We start from the raw sequence: 9,602 nt of genomic DNA on the forward strand, positions 1-9,602 counted from the left end.
CAACAGGACCCCGATTGATCGAGCCGGTTGGGGCTGGATGAACAGGACCCCGTGGAGGGCTGATGAACAGGACGACCCCATGGAGGGCTGGATGAACAGTAGATGGTGAAGGGGTGGATGAACAGTAGCCCGTGGAGGGGTGGTTGAACAGGAGCCCGTGGAGAGGGGTGGTTGAACAGTAGCCGGTGGAGTAGCGCGCGGTGGAGGCTGGACGAACAGGAGCCCGTGGATGAATAGTCATAGGTGGAGGCTAAGGAGGTCGATGGTGGATGAACAGTAGCCCGTGGAGGCTCGAGGAGGTCGACGGTGGAGATAAACAGTACCCCATGGAGTCCCGTTTTGCAGTACGCCACACCCCTCCCGATGAACAGGACCCCCATTTCGACCTTAGCGCTCCAACACAAGTCCGTTTCCTCCGTTTTGCGCTACGCCACACCAATCCCGATCAACAGGACCCTGTTTCGACCGTAGGAGGTCCAACACAAGTCCGATTCCTTCGTTTTGCGGTACGCCTGACCCCTCTCGATGAATAGGATCCTGTTTCGAACATGGCCGGTCGAACACAAGGTCGTTTCCTCCGTTCTGCGGTATGCCAGGCCTCGTTTCCATCGCCTTATCCGTCCAAGCCAGTTGGCTCCCATGCGTTTCGTTGCCTCCCGATGAACACGACGCATTCCGTTGCCTCCCGATGAACACGACGCATTCCGTTGCCTCCCCATGAACACGACGACGTCGCGGTTTCTCCGTTCCGACCCAGCCATGTACACGAGCCCTGGACGTACGTATGCACAAGTAGGCGGTCGAGACCCCGCCCGTATGTACGTACGTGGACGTATTTTATTTCTTGCACCCTGGCCGTTGTACGTACGTGTACATGCTACACGCGCGCCTCTACTACGACACGTGCGCGCCTCTACAACGACCAGTATATATGTACGTACACGTTCGCAACCAGAATGACAACACTACGTACGCTTTGACCAGATGGGTCCCGACTGTCAGGCACTTCCTTGTGTGCGAAGATGTAGCTGGTGGGTCCCAGCAATCAGGGGGGCAAATCGTTTTTTTTTCAGACGCACTTCCTTGCATGGGAAGATGTAGCTGGTGGGTCCCAGCAGTCAGGGGGAAATGTTTTTTTCATGAAATACGGTGGCCCGTCTGGTGGGTCCCTGCTGTCAGGTGGAGGAATCATTATTTTCTGCGTAATAAGGAGGCACTTCCTTGCTGCGGCCGTGGACCCAGCTGTCAGCCTCTCCACGTACAGTCCACGTCCGATGGAAGTCGTTCCTTGACCATGTTGACCACACCACGCTGAGAGCACCAGGGCGATGGACAACGGCAAGGCCTAGGAAGGGGACGATGTGGAGCCGGGGAAGACGCAGCAGTGGATGCTCACGCGTAGAGGAGTATGAGGGTTCACTGGTTTGGCTGCGGTGTGAGGCTGTCATCACCGCAGAATAACAGGGGGTGTGGGTGAGTAGAGGGATGGCCTGGCCAGCGGTGGGAGTAGTAGGGGGCGCTGAGGCCTCCGCGGCATCACAGCCGACCACGGGATGCAGGAGCATGCGGAACGACTGGCGTTGCTTTGGGCGGCTGGAGCAAGAAGACCAGAGGTTGAAGAAGCACTACGGCCATTGGATGGACATCGTACAGCCACTGGAGCTAGAATCGTTCATATTGACAAAAGTTGACAAAGGCCTCCATCCCAGTCAACTTAGTAGGCCCACAAGTCAGCCTCCCACCAAGGTCGGTCCCAGCTAGCAGGGGGTATTCATTTTTTTGTGCATAATAAGGAGGCACTTCCGGTGGGTCCGAGCTGACAGCGAGGGGAACGTTTTTTTCGCGAAATACGGTGGCCCATCCGGTGGGTCCCAGCAGTCAAGGGGAAACTGTTTTTTTCGTGAAATACTCGTGGCCCGTCCGGCGGGTCCCGGCTGTCACGTGGAGGAATAACTATTTTCCGCGTAATAAGGAGGCACTTCCTTGCGGCTGCCGTGGACCCAGCTATCAGCCTCTCCATGTATTATACTCTTCTGATGGAAGTCAGTCGTTGACCACATGGACCACGCCGCGCCGAGAGCACCACAGCGGTGGATGACGGTGAGGCCTAGGAAGGGGACGACGTGGAGCTGGGGAAGATGCGACAATGGAAGCCCGCGTGGAGAGGAGTACGAGGGTTCACTGGTTCGGCTGCGGTGTGTGGCTGCCGTCACTGCAGAATAACAAGGGGTGTGGGTGAGTAGAGGGATGCCCTGGCTAGCAGTGGGAGTAGTAGGGGGCGGTGAGGCATGTGCGGCAGCACAGCCGGCCACAGAAGGCGGGAGCAAGAAGATCAGAGATTGAAGAAACATGACGGTCGTTGGATTGACAGGTAACGTCTGCTAGAATCGTTTGTTAACATATATAATAACTAAAAAAATCTTGCATACGTGTCAACTTAACAGGCCCACAAGTCAGACCACTCCCTCTTTTTTTTAATAATATATATATAGCTCATTGCAACATCTTATGCAATTTATTGCAGTCGGTTTTTTTTTTTGGTTGGCGAGGGCCAATTTCGCATATTTTTGTGGGTTCCAAACTATTTTTAATACCGGAATGTCGAGATAGATTTAAAGTACTTTGAAGATATATTTAAATTAGGTTAATGCCCAGTGAAATAGGAATCTGAAAATGTGAAAAAATTCGGAAATTATAAAGTAATTTCCAATTTGTCATATGTTTTTGTATTTACAACCCATTTCATATTACTTGCAAGATTTGCAGGCGTCTTGAAAGAGTTGCAGCCCATCAGGGTCTAGAAAAATAAGTAGGCCTGGATTGGGTATTCTTCAGAAAAAATAATTTGGGCTCATTTTCACAAAGAAAAAATAGATGGGCTGGTCGCATGGTGAACATAAAATATAAGCCCGGGCTAGATGGGCCACAGCCCAGTTCAAACCCTGCTCCATCTCAACAATAACAAAAAAAATACTGCTCGAGCAGCTACGTCCCAGGTCTCAGCCGATCTTGTGTTGTTCTATTGTCGATTGACTATATACGCTCACAATGTCGTGGGTCCCAGATGTCAGGAAAACACTAGGAGGAAGCATTTTATTTTTCCATACGCTGACATGGTGGGCCCCTACTGTCATCCTCTCCACGTACTTTTGCCGTTTCCTTTTGTTTATTGACCATGTTGACAACGCGAGAGGGCGGCGCCGCAGCGAGTGCACCAAAGCGTGCGGAGGACGTCGGCGCTAACGATTTAGGAGACGGTGGGGCGGTGATGCGTGCACTGAGGCGCAGCCAGCCGTGGGAGGCGGAAGTAGGCGGGCCCACCGGCGCTAGTTTGGTTTTGGCGGCTGGAGGAAGATAGGACTGAAGAAACACGATACACTGTAAAAGCAGCAGGAGTACTTAGCAAACTTAACTGAAACCAGCAGGGGCACTTAACAACCAAAGCTGAAAGCATTATGAGTACTTATACAGGTTCAACCGTACAAAGCACGCCTCGAACAATGCTACTTTGCCTACAGTTAACCAAGGGTGAGGCCGCCAAGCCCCAGGACAAGGCCCAGGCGCCACCCCGCGCATCCACAACCTTCTGAAAGTGGCTTCATCTCGCAATGTGGTCAATAAACAGGATATTCGCTTTAGAGCCATGGAAAAGCATGAGCCTAATCTTCTTTCCTATTCTCCAAGATGGACGGGCCTTCATTATTTGAGACCACCCATGAATGAGTATCGTTTCACCTCCAAGGGGGATGGAGTAGGTCGACATAAACATCATGTTGTGACCAAGCGCAAGTCTGACCCGGCCATGGTCAGGCATCTGTATAGGAACAATAGAACTGGTTCAAGAAGATCACAGCTGTAAAACTGTGTATAAGCAATAGTTTATGAACAACACATGTAACAGAAAACAGCTCGTACCATAAGTTTCTCGACATAGTTGGACATGTTCAACGAGTGCAGCAGGGGCACACATATCCCACGTGGCCTTCCACCATTGAAACACCCCACAAGGACCTCAAGACGATCAATAAAGTGTAGGAACTTGTGGATGTCGTCCCAGTCAACTTCAGTGACATCAGTAACAGCCGAGTTATTACAGAATAACAAACGAGCGGCCTGCTTAACTCTGGAAAAACCTACACGTGCCACCAATTATAAGAAAATATTAGTTAGAAGTAGCATCTTCGTGAGAGATTAGTTGCTACTTCTAAAGTTAAATTGTGATTAGTTAGACAGAATTGGTGGATTAAGAAGTAATCGAGGTAACAAGAAAGAACCAGATACAAAACTAACATGGATGAACAATTGGAATGACGTTGGTGTGGAAGATTGCAGTGAAGATGAGACCAGATTCTACTATTTCCATCAGCATTCGTGCGCCAACTTTCAGTCCGTAACACTTGAGAAAGTTTATCCAAGTTCGGCCATAAAAAAGCAGCAATCTTCTTGGTTCATGAACCCAACTCGGAACTTATATCCATGGCTTGTCTTCACAGTGACCATTAAACTAGTGTATTCAAAAATGGCAAGGCCAGGCATCTTGAGTACATGTGTTCTGGCAGAGCAAATAATGCACTACAGGAAAAATAATATGAGAACACAATGTATTCCCTATCCAAATCTAGAAATAACTTCCTCCTTCACGTCAGTGTTGACCATCGTACTAGTAGTACCTTTTATCCAAATATAGCAATCCAAATTTCCAAATTAGTCGACAGCATGTTCAAAAAAAAAACCACCCTCCTGGGTAGAAAAGAGGAGTCTAAGAACATACTGTGCGCCTTTTAAAATCCTGTGTTAGGATGAGAAGGAATAAGTGTGGCGTCTCGCCAAGGGCGCAGAAACCTGTAGGGTCCTCGCACTTTGGGCACTGCAAATGAAACACACTAGATTCAGTAGGAAGAAAAATGCATCAACGGCGGTGGCTGCCATCCTAGGATTACCTGCGACCAAGGGACTTGGATTTATCGGGGATGGATGACGAATTCGTATCTGGTTCTCCAAGAGAAAACCCTATGCAATCGCTGAGAGGGGTTTTCTCTGAACAAGTAGACGAGGGAGAAGGGGATTTAGGCCCAGTGAAATATTGTCGCTTTGTCCGTCCAGCCTACTGCTAAAGCTGGAAAGGGGGGTTTGTGATTTGACGGCCCATTGGGCATTACTGCGGCGCTACGACCGGGGTGTGTCTACCGTGCAGTTGTGCACTCTAATTTGTGCATATGGCACGTGGACCCAGTTGCCGGATGCCCCACATATCAGCGAAAGAAAGTAGAAAGACAGGAGTAACTAGTTACACATAAATATATTTTTGACAGAGAGATATTCCCTCTATAAAGAAATATACAATTCTTTTATATCACAACTTTATACATACAAAGAATCAAGGGGAATATATATAACATATATAATTATAAAACACAGAGTTGTTTTAAACACAGTATAGACGAGTTGGTGATGATGGTGTGCATGCCATCCTGCAATATAGGTCGTCCGATTTATATCTGACAGATAGGAAGGAAACTATGGCAATTTTGCAAAAAGGTACCCACACACCTCTCCACATTTGCAAATAAGACCTTTCCTCGTTCATCCTTTTCTCTCACAAGATAAAATACTCATACAAATGCATCTTGATGTTACGTGCAACGCACGGGCATTATGGGGGTTCAGCTTTTTTTACGAGGGTTTAGCTGAGAATATAATACTCAGACAGGCTCACGGTTCTGGATGTTGGGCCGCAGGCCCACCCTGCATGTGTGGGGGACCATGTGTTCTACCTCAGCGCTTTTTATATTGCAAGCGATCGGTACGAGGTTTTAGATGTTGTCGCAAGGCGAATACATAAAATTGAATAAAGCACGGCAGCTGTTGGAATGAAATCGAACGACAGTTCCTAACCAGCAATGAGTGTTGAAACTCTATCAATGATATACCATGTGGTAAATAATACTGTCGTACTACTTGTACCCATAGGACACTTGTTTCACCATGCCAAATTATTACATCAAAATCTCTCGGAGGATAGATCAGTTCGGCAGTTGCGTGCTGCTACTGAAGAATTTCAAAGTTGATTTGGACCAGCTCTCCTGGCCGAGAAAGATCGATTTTGACATCATCCCCTACCGCAAGATATGATTTAGATTTGAACCTTGACCATCCTTTAGCATCAATCATCATGCGACCATCCTTTGTACTTACGGTATATTGAGCAGGTTCATTCACACCAAGGATGTGCATGGTAAGAGAAACTTGGCCACGGTCGCCCGGATTGTTAAACGACTCCCTCGTTACTCTAGGAATTCTCTGTTTGCAAACAAGAAGACATACCCAAACAGTTAGATCAACACAGTGAATCATGTGAAACAACATGGAAAGAAAAAAGAATGAAGCACTTGGGCGGCCAATGCTTACCAAGAAGGTGGACATGTCGGTTTTTGTAAGGACTTTGGTATATGAAGTGCGAACTGCAGCCCAGTCTGTTGCCAGTGCAACTGCTCGTTTGGTTGCCGCTGCACGGGCCAGAGCAGATGCAAGTGCAAGTGTTGGTGCAGGTGCCGAAGCCGCTGCTGCTTCCGGAGATGGTGCTCCTTGTAGAGCTGGTGCCGGTGTCGATGCCCGATCCTCCGGAAGATCAGACTGATCCACTGACGCGGTCGGTGCCCAATCCTCAGCTGGATCAGACTGAGCTGCTGCCGCTGTCAGTGCTAGAGCAATTGTTGGTGCTCGATCCGTTGCTGAAGGTGGTACCGATGTGCGAGACAACGGCGATCGTGTCGGGTCTGCTATGATCACCTTTCTAACTTGACTAGGATCTGTGACCGTGATCCAGTTTTTTTCTTCATTTCTTTTAAACACGAGAAGGACTAATTGTGGCGTTTTTGTTAAACCAAACTGCAGTTCATCATAGGGATTCAGCTTATACTCAGACAACAGACTGATCCAATTTTTTCCAGTAATATAAGTGATGGATAGTGCCTTCGTTACTGACACGACATAAGAAGTGAAACCTACAAAAATAGCCATCGTAGAGCAAACCAAACGGTTTATTCTGTGATGAATGTCACATGGCAAAACCTGCATCGTAAAATTGCAGGAAAATAAAGAAAACATGACATTAAATCAATAAGATTTAGACAGTAAATCAATAAGATTTACTTGATGTGACACGAGTGAATCCTTGCCAGGAAATCACTATGTTGAAGTACTAAACAGAAGATTAATCGTCCAACTACGGGTGGCATGCAGGGGCCCCGCCTACTCCCACAAGCAGGACAGTTGAAAGGTCGTGACAAATCGTATGGACTAAACATCCATGGGATTGGAAATCCTGGTGGGTGCGATAAACCCTGCAATGCATACAGATATTGGAGTGTAACCATAATTGATAAACCTTCCTCACAAAAAAGATGATCTGGATACTTCAAAATATACAGACTGAATTGAGAGGACAGACATTAACATAGACCATTCTCAGGACTGACCACACACCAAAAGCGGCAGTACTAATAAACAATACAGGGTTCACAAACACAAATCAAGTACTGAATAATAGTACTTAGTACAGACAAGCAAAGTTGCACTAATTAAACTCTGCAGACTATTTCTTGCCACAGACCTACGGGATGAACCCCGCATAACTGACTAGGCCATGGACTTCGTGAGAGATGTCTACATGCACCATCACCATCTTATCAACCTTGGAGAACCTAACAGAGTGGTCTTTCCACTCATAAACATGATGATGAAGAAAGGCCGCATCAGATTTGGTGGGAAGCTTTACAAGAACCACTAGTTAAGGACACGTGGTGACAAGGACAACGCAGCTGGATAGTTTAGTAGTAGAACTCATCCTCAGGTCTTCCAGTTCACACAGCATGACTTTGAGAACTTCATCTCCACCGCGGACCTAGTTCTAATTCAAACAGAAACCATATTTTATTACTACATCCGTTCAGAAATATAAGATGATTTTCGATATTATACTCCATATATGACTACATATACGCATAGAAATGAGTGAACAAAGACACTAGAACATGCCTTCAAAGGCATGAGAGTAGAGGGATTACTTGCAATATCCATAACACAAGTTACTGAGGCAAATATACCATCTTCAAAGGTAGCATTGATCTTCATAAAGTACTCCCTCCGTCCCAAAATTCTTGTGTTAGATTTGTCTAGATACGGATGTATCAAGTCACATTTTAGTATTAGATACATCTGTATCTAGACAAATATAAGACAAGAAATTTGGGACAGAGGGAGTAGTTGAAAGTAATCTATAAGAAATCAGTGTCAACCTCTCACATGTTTTGGTCAAAAGAGGAATTTAGAACCGTCATTTGGCACACTAAAATCACATGTAACATAACCCAGAAAGTTGTACTACCAGTACTAGTACTGCGTGTTAGATGAAAAGACATGATCAAGATCGAGAGAAAGATCGTCCACGAGAGACATTACCTGGACTTGCTTAATGAGGGATCCCGGAGAGGGGGGCTTGGACAGGGTGATGGCTTTGAGCTTGTCTGCGGTAGTCTCGGTGGGGTGCTTGCGCTTCTTCGTACCATGAGCCTCGACGGTTTTGGCTAGAGCCATAGACATCACGTCGGCCGGTGCTCCAGCGTCCATCCAAGAGAGGAAGCTGAGAGAGAAGAGTGAAAGGACTAACGAGATGAGGGAGAAGCAAAGCGAGTGGGGGTTTTCTTCAAGAGAGGAAGCTGAGAGAGAAGAGTGAAATGATGGTTGCTTCGTCCGTCCAACTTACTGCTGGAAATGAGGGGGTTTTGTGATTTGACGGCTCATTGGGCATTACTGTGGCGCTTCGATCGGGGTAGTCTACCGTCACACTACTACGGAGTAATTTCGTGCATGGCTGGTGGACCCAGGTGCTGGCTGTCCCACATGTCGGTGAAAGTGAGTAATTTAGTGCATGGCTGGAGGAGGATCCGCACAGTAGAGCGTGTCCACTGTTTTTCTGAATATAAAAATGATTACAGCAAGCCTTTCCACTCTTACGACGGAGGAGTGCGAAACACGACAGCCACTTGAACATACACAATGCTCCTACTACTAGGCATGTGGAGTGGTTCATACGTCAGTACTACATAATCTTGGTGCTAGTGTAGTAAGATATGACGATAACAAATGATGTTGTGCGCATGTAAACTATATGAACAGTAATGTAGTAACATAGTACCGCTTTTTCGACTGCCCGGTCAAGAATGAACGATGAGATCAATGTTAACAGAACTAGGTCTACAGCGCACGGAGAGTACGGTGCTATAGTACTCCACGAAACATGAACCATATGAAGCACAAATAGTGTTAGGCAGGGTGTATGAAGGGTGCACGGGATGGGAGCAAAAGTTCCCTTCTCAACCCACTTTTGGGTGTTTGGCAAAGTGCATGAAGGGTGCATGAGTCCACACTAGTAGGTTAACAAAAATACACGAAGAGGAAACAACTATATTGAAATGAGGATGCAACCAAACACACCCACACGCTTTGTGCTACAGTGACTAATCTGCACCATCTGAGTTTGATCCAACGGTCATGTTGTGCCGAGACATGGACATGCCCATGCAGAGGGCGTATAAACACCA

Source organism: Triticum dicoccoides, chromosome 5B (genome assembly GCF_002162155.2).
Source record: "Triticum dicoccoides isolate Atlit2015 ecotype Zavitan chromosome 5B, WEW_v2.0, whole genome shotgun sequence".
In the NCBI taxonomy this organism is placed as follows: Eukaryota; Viridiplantae; Streptophyta; class Magnoliopsida; order Poales; family Poaceae; genus Triticum; species Triticum dicoccoides.